At 44.6% G+C, this 14,241-nt stretch overlaps 1 protein-coding gene across 3 annotated transcripts in view; it reads right to left on the reverse strand.

The window, feature by feature from the left end:
* Nucleotides 1–14,241, reverse strand: part of LOC111267451 (uncharacterized) — a 140,547-nt gene that overhangs the window by 102,623 nt on the left and 23,683 nt on the right. For 2 of the 3 annotated variants that reach the window (XM_086971330.1, XM_086971329.1), the window contains exon 2: nt 6,039–6,274. The exons of the other annotated variant lie outside the window; for it this stretch is intronic. The gene's annotated coding sequence lies outside the window, so the exon portion shown is untranslated. The remainder of the gene's footprint in view (nt 1–6,038; nt 6,275–14,241) is intronic. 3 annotated transcript variants of the gene reach the window in all.

Here is a 14,241-nt window from a genome sequence, read left to right on the forward strand (position 1 = left end):
CAAAGTCGAAGTAGATGTAGATATTGCTGATCCTACGCTCAATGTTTTGGATGCGCATAGTATAGCTTATTTCGAAATTCCGTTGCGTCCCTCACGACACTGGACAAAATGTTCAGAGTTTAACGTTTTTACATCAGCATCTTCATGGCCCTAACATCAATCGAATAGTAGATGTGCCAAAGACAGCCACCTCTCCAATCGACTAGACTACATCATGATAAGAAACTCTTTGGTAAAACGCAGATGTATTTCAATAAATATGGTACTTAGAAAAAGATTAATCAAAAAAGTTTCATACAGATCAAGTAATTTCAGTTACGCTGTTAAACATTTCATCAAGATTGAGCTAACTATGGTAAACAATAAACAAATAGGCTAGAATTGAAAAATTCGCATGCGTCCTGCCACCTATCCATATGGATGTTTTCTTCAGCGGGGCTACACCAGTTAACATCGAGGGGGATTCGCTCGAAGTGTGCCGACATCTAATGTTCTACCATCGATCGCAACGCTACCTGTATTCGACGACTGTGTTAGACTTCTTCAGGGATTCCTCGGGCATCTCACCGTTTTTGCCTTGTTTATACACGATCATACCGTATGTATATATTTCGTTGACTGACAGCAAGTACGGCAGTAAGAGCAAGAGTCACTGATTATGAATCACGAGGCAGTGAAGACGTTAATAGCGGCCGGCCGATTTGACTGATTTCACCTCTGACCCCGTTTTCCAGCTTCCCCCGGGGACCTGGTTCGCCCCGCCTCATGGACTGGGTCGAGGCTTAATGCTGTGCGTGACTCGCGCAAAGAAGAAGATCACGTCCCTTCGGCGATACGGATCGCTCTTCTACAACCTTACGCACATACCACCGCCAATACTTTTAGTGGTATCCTTAGCTGAGTATAACAAACTTCGAAACGCCCAACAGACGACCGCGTGGCATCCCGGTATCGCGTCCCAACTTATTGATGAATTCGTTGAGAGCATACTCATCGTGCAGCCTGCATAACTGAACTGAACATGAAAATCCAAAAATCGAGGACCGGTGCTGCCGTGGCCACAGTTGCTGTTCGCCCCCCGCTTTCGGTACGGCACCATGCGATGATGCGCCGCCATTTTCGGTACGGTCATGTCATTATGGATCATCGAATTATCTAAACATCAACACCGTCGATAGCAGCGGACAAGAAGCACAGAAGACCAGCGGCAGAGATCGAATCGGCCGCGAAAGGTTAAACCGGATCGGAGGGTGGTCAAGAGACGAGCAGATATACAAGACGTCAAAAAGGGGTTTGACCGATACGTATGGATAGGTGAAGGCAGGAAAACTGCAATATGATCACTCCCTGACAGACTGGCTGACCCGGACATAACGAAAGAGCTAACTGACAATGTACAATTTTCGCTATAATGATTCACTTATAGCTAAGTAGCCGATTCAAAGAGATGTAAAAAGGCAAAAGAAACGGCGACAGGGGTAATCGTAGTACGACGGGTGCAGCTAGTAAGGCTCTTGGTTTTTTTTCTCGGTTATCAACTGATTGCCGTAGATGTAACGCATTTGCTTCGTTCCGGATTTGTTGCCTGATTGCAGTTCGGACGATAAAGGGAAGCTGTTTAACAATAAGAAGTCCATAGAAGGAAGAGGATTCAAGTTATTGATAGATTGATGCTATACATGTGACCTGTGGTCGGTGAAGTATTATCCATAAAGGCTATATGTGTCTACATAATCATTTGACAGTATAATAATCTTGATTGATAGAATGCACAAAGTTAACTAGGTCATCGAGGATCGCCGCTTCCGATTAGTATATATATTTCAGCTATATATCGGTCTAGGTGAACGCACGGCCTCTCATTACATGATACGATACGTTTATCAAAACCATGAGTTTCTTTTATGGATTGTTCACTTAACAACGTTAACAGCTTCTTGTACCACTGTAAACGATTGAATTTTTTAGCACCAACAATATAGGTAATACATTCACATGTGTGGTCTTCCAGTAAACAACGCCGTTTTAGCGGGACAAATGTGTCTTTGATTACAATGGGATCGATCCCGGACTTCCAGCAAGCAAGCAAGCCGTCCATTTTCTCGCTTTTCCTTTAGATCTTCTTAAAATCTTCAATCTGCAAAATCTCCAGTCCTTCAGTCAGAGTTGACCCCTTTTTTAGTGGCTCTTTCGCATATTTTTCAAATCAATTTTTAATTTTTCTTTTATTACACCCATACAGGTGGGCTGCATTTCATTCGGCAGCATCGCCATGAGTCTATTGTGCTTAGGATTGCTTCGATCATTTTTTAACTTTTTTTTTCATTCTTCTTCTCTTTTATGTTCGCGCCCCATCTTCGTCTATTTTTTACTTCTTCCTTCGATGATATAATGACCTTCGTAAGCATCCCCCCCAGAAGCGGGCGTCACCATCCTTGCCTCCCTCGCGCGCGCTGCTTTAAGGCAGCAGCAACAGTAACTTGTTGTGTATTTACTCACTTGGCGGAGCCATTCTGCCTTTGGTAACTGTTGTTTGTCTTTGACACGCGTTCACCACCCTGCGCGAGTCGGTGAGTGTGGGGCGGTGATCGAAGTGGACATTGCTGGAACGGGCGGCAATTCGTATGCCGTTATGCACAGGGCAAGTCGTATGCCACACGGGTTGGGTTGAATCGGGCGCGGTTGAGGTGGCACGAGCCACGATCCCGAGGTGGATCATGGTTTCGCCCTGTTCTTTACAGACTGTGTTTCTTTGTGTGTCCATTGAATCGGCGGTTAACGACGAAGCAGCACTTCTCTCAGCGGTGGTAAAGGATACAAATGACGGAGTGACGGCGAACGATCTTGGTCTGTCAGTATGTGTGTTTACCCTATTGGACTGCGTGGCCTCATCGGTATTGCGCCTTCTCTATTTTTATATGTCGGCGAACGTCGCAACAGATAAACCGGACGACACAGCAGTATCACTGAGCAGGTGGGTGCGGAAAGCGTCACGCCCGTAGGGCTCTCTCTGCATTTGCCTCACTCTAATGGTCAATAGGGACAGTGAGCCAGACACCGCGCGACGCAGACCCTCACAAGAAGCTTTGACTTCTTTCTTGAAAATTTTAAGTAAGAGACTCGCGTAAGAAGAAACTTGGAAAATACTTGGTAGATTTTCCTTGGCTATGACAATACAAGGTTTGGCATCGAGTGTTCTTACCTAGGTATAGAAGTCATTGGAAGGGGGTAACTCTGTCTGAGAAACTAACAGGGTCACCTGAAGCAGTTATCGGGAACTGTCCCCGTGATAGCTTAGTAAGTAACACATATGCCTGTTGATCTTAAGGTCACGTTTTAGTCTAGATTCAAACCAGGTATAAATAGACTTCATTTTGTGCTAGGAGCCGGGCGTCAGATAGACTAGCTATATATATGTATGCACCAAATAGTGCAGGTATTGTTATTCTATAATGGCTTAGTTACACCGTAAGAATATGCCTGTAAAAATGGTGAGGCTCGTCCCAATTGCGCAATTTAATTGGTTTCCAAGCCTCAATAAAGTACCAACAAAAATTGAAAACCACAATGACACCTGCACTACTGCTGCTTTTACTATCGTTAGTGCAGATGCCGTAATTTTTTTTATTGACGACCATCTGCGCACCCATCGGAGATCAGCGTAACGCAGCAACGGCTAAACGTTACCGAGAATCAAGAAGTCAACGCTCATATGAGAATAAGTTTGAACGCTCCAATCAGCGCCTTTGTTTACGGTGCACGCAGATGAAGACCCTTTTCAAATACCTAAATGGTTAAGTTAGGCAGAGCAAGTCAAGCATACGCGTACACCCAGAAAACGGATCGTAAAGAGTTTAGGATCGTTAGAATGTTGGCAATTGGCATAGATGACACGGCCAACGTACGTACATTTACAGTGCTTTCCTTCTCCTAGGAATCTTTGGTAAATATGGGAAAAAGTTAGCCTGTGCTAAAAGTATCTAGCAGTGAACATAGCTAACTGATCCATACAAATAGGCACAAGGCTATGTAGCCCTAAATTCAATATCGATCAATGCAATGAATAGAGAGTCGACCAAACAGCATTCCTCTAATATCTTTCGTCGGCAATCGGTATTCAGTTATCGACTAACTAAAAGACGGTAACAGCGCCGTCAGGGACAAGATCAGCCGGAAACGTCCTCGCTTATTTAGCCTAACAGGATTAGCAAGACGTGCGAAGAGCCGGGCCGCAATGATCAAGTCCAGCACCACAAATGGCCAGCGCGTCGCCACTGGGCCGCTGACGCTTCTCAAGGTTCGGCCTCGCTTCGAGACGCCATACTTTATTTAATCCTTGGTTGAATTTAGAGTTGCAGTCGGTAGAGTTAATTATGCTCAGTAGCGATATTCGAGCTCGTTGTCGATCTGGCTGCTGTTGGCGCCGTCGACGCCCTGGCTAAGATGACGCACTATACTACGCAACAGCTATAGCTGTCATTCAGTCAGCTCGTCGCCGACCGGCTGATCAGGTCAACGATGTACCATCATTAAAAGGATCACGGTGACCAGCAGCATCGGGGTCTCCGACGCCATAACACTACAAAACTACGCGAGACGCGCACCGCACGCCTAATCAACAACGACAAATCATAACGTTGCAATCGGTACAACTCCTGCCCCTACCCCTAATTTTACTCCTGGTACGCCTAATTGCTACTACGACATCAACTACCGTAAGACGGCATCACGAAGAGCCTGTGAACTGGTCTGTTGGGGAACGGCCGCAACGATGGCGGCATACCGCCACCATTACTTCCAGCTAATATATCGACTTCGCCGGAGTCATCATCAAGTACCGTAGAAGTAATGGTCGCTACAATGCAACTGTAATCATGCACGGTTGCCGTCTTCTACACGGAACGCGCGCTGGGCATGATCAGCCCGGATGCCAACAGCGGCAACCCCCGCCGCTCATATCCCGCATTTTTGACCCTTGTGGAACACCGCACTATGCCACAGATCACAGAGGGGAAAAAAAATGCTAGAGGGAGAAGTCCCGAAACACAGTCACAGCAGCGACTGTAGGTAGCATCAGACAGGGCGGTTTGGTTCGTCGATCGCTCTGTTCTTCCGACGCTCCGATACTCGGTAGCCTGGTTAGTTTACTTGTTGAACGACTGCGAACTGCTGCGTCGAAACGCTGCCTGCCGGCCGATGTCTGTCTATGACGGCTATTTCGCCTGCTGTATTTGTGAGTATTCGTGCCGCGACTATTGACATCGCTGCTTGGGTTGGCTCTGATTGTGTTGTTGAGTTGACGCGTCGCTTGAAGAACAGGCTGCCGGGGGTTGACATGGCGCATCAGAAGTTCATTTTTGAATTGTCTAACTAGCAAGCGTTAACGCCGTGTCTCATTACACAGCCGCACTTCATAGCCAGTCGGATAGCCGCGAGTGTCGCCGACGCTGCTGGTAGAAAAAGATCGAGACATATCGTCACAGACAACAGTTCCATAGCATAACACAAGAAAACCCAGCCGTTACTTCCCCCCAGCCATTTAACTCTAAGGCTAACACAGAACCACACAGCGACTGCGTCGTCGACGCTATTTTTGCCGTTAAATGCAAACATCGGAGACTCTGATTGGGCTCATGGCTCGTTGCGCGCTAGCGTTGCTGTTCGCATCGAAAGACGGACATGAAGAAAGGAAAAGCATTTTTTTAGAAAAATTTCCACGACAGCACCAATCGCAACAGCTGCTGCGGCAATTGCCGCCCCCGGAAAGTCGTCGTCGAGTAGAACGCGAGCCTCGTGATAAGCTCTGCAATGGGGTGTTTTTTGCCGTACAAATCGTTCGCTTTGTTTTTTTTTTTTTTTATATATTTCGCTGCGATTTTTCGTGTGTGTGTATTTCTCAGTTTTGGTATTGAATGCTGCTATATCGTAATGAAATGAAAGCTTTTCGCTGTTAATGCTGTTTTATGGTTTGATATTTCACTCGGTCAACTGCAGGCGACGAGGCCAAAATCGTGAAGAAGATAATAAACAGAACGTACCTGTCGTCGATGTTTGATCGCTAACCAAACCGCAAGATATTAACAGGTTGAGTTCGTCGATTTCTTCGTCATTCTTCAATCCACGTACGTTACGAAGAGAATGTTGGTCTGATGGCGCTGATGATAGAACGAGGGAGATTCTAAGGGGCTAACGTCATCCATATCAAGCGAGTTTATGCTAAATGATCGGCGCATTCTGTTCAGCAGATTATTCAGGCGAAGTCATAGAGGGAAAGCTGGAAATCAAATGAACACTTAATGAGGTACGAGGTAGGCGCGAAATTTTTACGCTACAATAAGACACCTTTATAAATTTGATATTTTTAATCAAATAGCTTTTTCTGGACAGTGGCAGATATGCTATATTGGCCAGAGTTTCTAACCGTATCTGTGATGGTTTGATGCCGGCGAACTTTATCTATACTCTTTTCCTGTGGCGTAAGGCAGTAAATTTGACATTAAATAGCCAGCTGATGCTGATACAGTTGAATGTTGGCTGCTGTCGCCTGTACCGTTCATGCTTCAGGGTATTCAAGCTTGGAATACTATTATATGACAGTCAAACAAGACTAGAGCTTAATCAAGATGTCTCGCGATTATTCACTAAACGTTTCGTAATATTGAGCTTCTCTCAATATAGAACGTCGTCCTATTACCTATCTATACGCGTTCAACAGTGAAAGCCATCGCACTGTGGAATACGCGTACGCCCGTTTGCCTTCGTATGCCAAGTATCCTCGTACACGTATTGTACATATATATCATTAAGGGCCGCAAAACAACGTGAAGCACGACACGAAAACTCTGTAACAGCTCTATCGATCGCTGATTTAAATAATGATCTGGACACGGCCTGTAGTTCTTAGGCTGCCATAATTTGTTGCCGTTGCTGCGCGCTTTATTCTACACTATTTACTTTAACAGCAGCAAGCGTGTATGGGCGACGTGGCTGGCCTGAAGCTGAGCTGGACGATCGATGACCGTCAGGGTGTCTGTTATCTCCTTGCAACTGTATCTGTGCACAATCGATACGGCCTGACCGCTCACCCCGGCTCGTTGGTCCACCAATTGATAAGGTCAGTCGTCGCAGATGCGCTGCAGGAAGCCAATTGTCAAGGATGTCATCTATATCACGTATATATTGGATGAAAAAAATCAATAGGAATAATGCCAGTAACGAGAATATAGAATGAAAATATTAAATGGGCTTCTATGGAGTCCTCCCTAGAGAGAGAGAGAGAGAGAGAGAGAGAGAGAGAGAGAGAGAGAGAGAGAGAGAGAGAGAGAGAGAAACAAAGCGATGGAGAGAACGAATGGCCAAAGTCTTGATGACAGAATATCACATGGAAAGTTCCAACGCTAAGGCGTTCCCGATTTCGTACTAGGAACTTGACTCGAGATAGGTGCTCAAGAAGATTAACAAAACTACTTAACCTATTGTAAGTTCGTATATGCTTGCAGTAAACGGTGCAGGTGAGGTTTATTCAAATGTCGATTGCATCACTCGTTTAGCACGATTTGGACAGTACAGATTACTTAGTCGTTCTGTTATTTGTTTCATGTTTTTTTTTACCTTTGCCTACGTGATGGCGTCGTCGCAAGCGAACGGGCAGCGATCAGCAGATCTCATTCTTCTCAGAATAATAGTAAACGGTAGAGAACACAGTTCGAGCGCCGTTACGAGAGTATCGATTGTGTAATGCTGGGATCTACTGTTGTTTTTGACCGGACCTATACTGGTTCATCCTGTACATTCAAAGTATTGCCACTAATGGCTGGCATTCAACTTAATTGATCTGCAACGACAATTGTTAAGAACGATTTCGGCTGCATGTCCTCAGAGCTTTGGTGCGTCTGTTTGTCGAAAACAATTAAGCCATTGTCAATTCTGCTTCATTTGTACGGGTCATGTTTGCTATGGTTATTTAGTTTCTGGTACAAACAACATTTCTAACATGACGCATAGGAATCAATTATGCAGAAAGTCGCCACGTTTGTCACTCCTAATCTGTGGCTGCTACTTACATATATATCAATTTGGCGTTGTGACGTTCTAGCGCGCTCACTACCAGGCAGGCATAATGGCATCGAATATCTTCTACAGCTGGACTAGCAATGGAGAATCCGCAACAAACCGTTCGTTGCTACATTTCCACATTGCTGAAATTTCAAGCACCGAACAAAATCCAGCTACAAAACGAGGCTGGCATACAAAGGCTGTAACTTTTTTCATTGTTTCCCGCATAATGACCAGGCCTTTCCGCCGCCATCACCGCCAGCTCCACACCACTACGCCCAGTGTGGTCTGAGGCGGATATTGTAGCATTGGGATATCCCGTTATAGTGGGGACAGAACGACCGTGTGGTCACACCTCTCCCCTATCTAAGCTCTATGTGCGACTGCGGCCGTGTGCACAAACCTAACTTACAATCACCCCCAAGCGGCAAGGCTATTCGACAGCTGACCAATGGCTCGTCGCACTGATTCAGGGCTGCCCTTTACACAAGGGAGCGCTCAGATGGTCTGCGCACGTATAATAGACCCTATCCATTGCGTTTTACGTTGCGACTAGCATTGCGTTTTTGTTGGCGTTGTCATTTAACGTCGTTGACAGAAAGAGGTGTCTGGACGGTAGAGATGCTGCAGTCCCAACGTCGGCGGCGGCGGCGGCGGCGGCGGCGGCGACGACGGCGGCGGCGGGCAGATTTGCTTCTTGGACAATCCAGCAACAACGGTTGGATCATAGCATTGCTCAAACCGCTAAATCGTTGTTAAGGTCACACACAGACAGCCATAGACGCGACTGGATCACGACTAGTCCGCCCTGTCGCTGATTACACGTACAGCTCCACTGTTGGGACGAGCACGAGTCAGAGAACGACACTCTTTCGTGCCCAGTCAAAAAAGTGTTTAAGCTTAGGGCAGGTAAGCTGGCATAGGCGGCCGCCTATGGCCCAGCCCCGTCGGTAACACAACAGTCAGCGGTGGGTTGGGCCCATTGTGCTGTTAGCCACCAGATACGTTCATAGCTAAAACTGCTATATATATATATATATATATATATATATATATATATATATAACTCGTTATCGTTAGAATTTCTCTTTAACATGTTTCTTCTTAATGGCGGTGCATCACCAGCAGCTGTAAATTATAGTACGGTGCTGCGTTAGGTATTCGCCTCATGAAGGTTGACGCGAATACTGAAGAAGTTAAATTTTACCATATGTCGTATACGAGCACTCGTACAACGGCAGAAAGAACACAGCCTTTCACATAAACATTTGATGGAGAAAAAATGACAAAATATCTGGGTATCAGACTCGATTTCGCAATGAGGGGAGTGCAGTAAATCAGGCAAACCGTCAGAAAAGGGATTAAAGCCTCTATAAAGATTTTCAGAACAGTGCGAAACATACATGGCCCTCAGGAAAGAAAGAACAGACCGTAATCAAAATCGATTGCGATGTTTGAGGCTCCGTCTGGACAGCATCCGAAGCTACGGAGGTCACGGTTAATAAGCTATTTAGAAGCGTCTAGTGAGGGCGCTTAGGGCCTGCCGCAACCTAACCTCAAACGTCGCCTTGGTCCTGGTGGGCACTGATCCCCGGAACTTGAGTGCTTAAGGAAGGCGTATGTTTTGGGACAACTCGATATTACGGAAACAAAGTTTTGAGCAGGGTATAGGAAGAGTAGGAGGAAATAATTTTGCATCGGGAGCGGCAGTAACGGATATTATCCTTAACATAGAGGCCTCGATTGTATGCTTCGGTGAAACGGTCCCACACGACGCCCGGTAGATGTTCAAGGGTCACGAAGCTTTCAAAGTGGTCTTCACAAAACTTGTAAAGCCTCATCTGACATTTGTGTCCTGTGCACTGCGGCCGTGGGAAATACTGCACATTATACATTGGCAAGCTGTACGGTGTTTACTTATACTACAGCATGTATATATATCGGGATGAATGAGATTACCCTTAGGGAACGGAATGAGGGTGTTCATTGATCGCCAATCGGAGCGCGGATGAAACTCTGGAAACGGACATTTCGGGGGAAAAAGAACGGCTATTACGGTTGCTGACAATGCTTTGCGGTTAGGTTTATAGAACGCACGGGAGGTTATCTTGTGAACAGGGAACAAACCTATCCGGAGACGTATAAAATCTGCTCAGGGTAGCCCCGGCCTGACGATCCAATGGCGTAAGTCATACTTATCAGTATGTAGTAATGTTAATTGAAGATCTGGGGTGATTGGGGAGTTAGAGACAGGTGGTCTCGGCGGAAACAACGTTAGGTATTGGGGCTGAGCCTAACGTTCGAGCGCTGTATGACAATGAATCGGGATTATATGGCACTGAATTCTAGTACTCGAACCGTTTTAAAATTTAAAAACAGCGTCGCCCGTGGTCTTAGGAAGTCGTACATTTTGCGGTCGTTAGCTTAAAAAAAATTTCAAGATGAACAATCAGTAAATATCGACAACCTCATTCAATGAGTATATCCGCAACGACGTTAGCATCTCATTAGAATTTTATTTATATATATGTATATATATATATATATATATATATATATAGCTAGACGTTGCCTATTGGGTCAGTGAATTGGTTTCCACTGGGACTCTGCCGCCGACTCCGCCGATAAACGCAATCGACTCTTGCGGTAGCAGCGGGGACACAGCGAGGGGCGATGGGGAACGTGTAGAACCACGCCCGCAGAGGGCTCCGCCCCGATGAACAGTTAGCGCAGACTTTCGTCGTCTATGGATTGGCCGGATAATACTTCTATTGGCGCTACTTGCACGATTGGTTGGCTGTTTGACTACGCATTCATTTAAAGAAAAGCGCATAACTCTCATACCTCACGCCACTCCAGAGAGAGAGAGACCGATCGGTCGGAACGCAATGTGATAGCGTCATTGCGATTATAGTAGCGTGGCAGTCGATGAAAAAAGAAGTCGACACAGGCAGATCAACACGCCAACAGGGGTTGGATCGCCAGCAATCGGAATGGCTATGACGCTCTTTGACAGCACCAATGGCGGTTTTCATGGCCGGTGCACCGCGAAGCATCAGCCATAAGGACTAACACGACGCACGCAAGCTGGATCAGCATATCAATGCTATGGTGCAGTGGAAGCATCGAAAGCGGGCGATCATAAGGCGATTTCAGCGGCCGCCAACAACGCTCATAAGCGGTGACAGACGGCTACATTCGCTGTTGTTATTATTACAACCACAACAATTATTAGCGTCCCGATGGCGATGCCGTTCGTCGTTGACTACGATGATTACCTGTGCAGCGGTCGTGTTTCAGTGGGTGTTCGATGGCGCTGAATGCCATTTCCAGGGACGACGTACAGCAGCTGGATTGGCTTGGACTTTTGTGGAGCTAGACATTATGCGCATGATGTTATTGGGTAGCTATTATTGTTTGAAATTTTACACACGGCTGTGTGTGTTGTCAAGCCGAAGATAAGAATATATTCGGATACATATTTGTTTGACGGCTAAGTAGAAGCTCGTATATATGTATAGTAGGGTTACTTGAGACGACGATTTTACGGGAGGCAGTCGTTTTTCAGCGTTCATATAAAAAAAAAAAAAGCCACATATCAAACAGGAACACTTTCATCGAATCCAGGTCATAGCGCCTGATCGAAAAAGTTACGACATGTGAAAGTAAATAAGTGGAACGACTGTTCTGTAAATATTCAGGAACGAATACTTACTTAACAGAGTGTATATACATATATATATATTGCAATACACCTACGCGCTCTTCGAGGAACTAAGGCGCTGAGGCCCTACAGAAGGAGACGACTGAAGCTAAAGCAAAGCAATTGAACTTCTATAAATGCTATATATTGTTCGATAAGATGTTCGTGCCCGTCAACAGTACTGGCGTTTATTCAATAAAGCCCTATTTAAACTAGTACATCCGTACTGCTGACAGGCTTGAAACGAGTTTTCTTTCCCATAAGGCGATGGGGCATAGCTAGCACTGAAAAATATCTGTCTGGATAGACCTTGGGCTTCACCCATATCGAAATATTTACATTATACACAGAAAAATGTTTTCGCAATTTTCCGCAAAATTTGCTTTCAAATTATTCTGGTATAGGGAAGAATCATTCGCCGTATCACCACCGAGAAATCTTTTTCTAAATAGATATGTGAATAGAAGAAGTATCGGGCGTGAAGCAATATGAATCTCGCTCATGAACAATACGATTTATTTACTTCGTCTATACATTTAAGAACGATACGTTGACACTGGTCACATATGAGGAACACGGTTAGGTATCATTATAATTTTGTAATCAGCTAAATTAGCTGGCTGCGGTGATTGTTATAAATTCTGCCATTTCTCTCGCTAAAGTTGAACGCGAGTCGGTCGCCCGATACCACCTCGTCGACCGTCCACTAACGAACGCCGTTGTAAATTAGTTGATCCTATCTATAATATCTTTCAGCTTCAATTTAATCGAACAAATTATAGCTGTCATCAGCGTATAGATTATAGGTAAACGTAATCTGATGAACTGTTCGACGGATGGTTTTTTCTTCTTTTGTAAAAAAAAAAAACCACCGAATTTGTTCCACAACAAACAGCCGTATTTCAGCTGCTTTTCAGATATATCGTTGTTTTTATAATACTTCGATTATGTATTATCGATTATCTGTCGATTAAATTGTTTTGTTTGTTTATTTATTTACGCGTTCTGTTAGCGTTTCGTTTCTTCTAATCATTTTATAACGCTTTGAAAAAAAAAAAGCCTTAAACATCAATCAGTTGCATAAATCTTAATTTATTGTAATGGAAAAAAATAGCTAGACAATAACTATATTTGTGAATATTATATCCGCTAAGATTACATAATATTGATATATTGTTACGACTGGTAAGGGGTTGAACGGGTAAACGTTTCTGTACGTAGTTAACGTTCGTTAGATATTCATCGCCGCTTTTCAATTCAAGGGATTTTGCAGCTGCATGACTATAAATATTAACGATAAGAAGAAAAGGAGAACAAACAGATGGTCATCATCTGATGTAGTTGGAGGCATTAACTCGAAGGTGGCTATAACAAAACATCTAGATAACCAATGTCAATTTTATTAAAACGGATATAAAATTGGTTCAATAATTTTCAGTGTTTATTCAATAAAAATGGCTCACTAAAGCGATTCTAATGCTAACTCTTTCTCCATAATATCGTTCGAGGCCCTCGTCGTTGAACCTTGTGTTCAGTTCAGCAGTGACGACACTATGACCTGTTGGCCCGCGGCGTACAGGTCAAAAGAGGGGTCTCGAGCCTCAGACGTTCATCGAAGATGTCCTGATTTTAAGCTCAGCTGATATATATTATTCTTCTAGCAAACTCCCATCGTGTCGCGACTCGCCATCTTCAACTCTGGACTCTCTTCATTCACTCAGCCATGCAAACTCCAACCGTAAATTTCTCCAGCAACATTGTTGCTATACTCCTTGTGATAATTTGTCCCTGCCGAGTTACTTTTTTGCCGGGAAGATCTATAAAAGGCTTTTTTTCTTTGGTGTGACTGGCGCAATGAAAGAAGCGCATCAGTGTTTCAATAAGCCATACCTCGTGAAATACGCGTACCAATCATCTGTAGTTACGTGATATTCACTGTTTTATTCCTTCACAATACCGTTCGTTACAGCGTCTTTGTTGACAAATAAACTACTATTTAATGACGGAAGCATAGCATAATCCCCTACGTGTGGCCTAAGCCTTGCAGGCATCCAAACCCCACAGAATAGTCTTAATCGATATAACACAGCACATTTTCTTATCTATGTTATTGTATGCGCCCGTGTTTTAATTGGCAGATAGAAATCTTTCAGTGTAAATAATCTTTTAATGTTACCTTCGGTCCTCCATTATGTCATACCTCTATCCTTTACGTTCTCCAGATTTCTCTATTGGTCGCTTTTCCCCTGTAAAACTTCGTAATCGTAAGTAAACTGGGCAGAGAAGGAAGCGTTCTGTTCAATTTTTGCTTTATTTGCTCAAGCTTGTTTGGCGTGAACTCTGCACGCGGGCGCGTCAGGGGAAGTTTGCCGACGTCGTAGTGGTGGATGGTAAATTCTACCGTGGAGTTCGCATCGCATATGCCACGCAGCGTAGCAGCTCTACTCTGCTTCTCTTATTAATACACTCTGTGTTATGCATTC

Source organism: Varroa jacobsoni, unplaced genomic scaffold (genome assembly GCF_002532875.2).
Source record: "Varroa jacobsoni isolate VJ856 unplaced genomic scaffold, vjacob_1.0 scaffold_1191, whole genome shotgun sequence".
In the NCBI taxonomy this organism is placed as follows: Eukaryota; Metazoa; Arthropoda; class Arachnida; order Mesostigmata; family Varroidae; genus Varroa; species Varroa jacobsoni.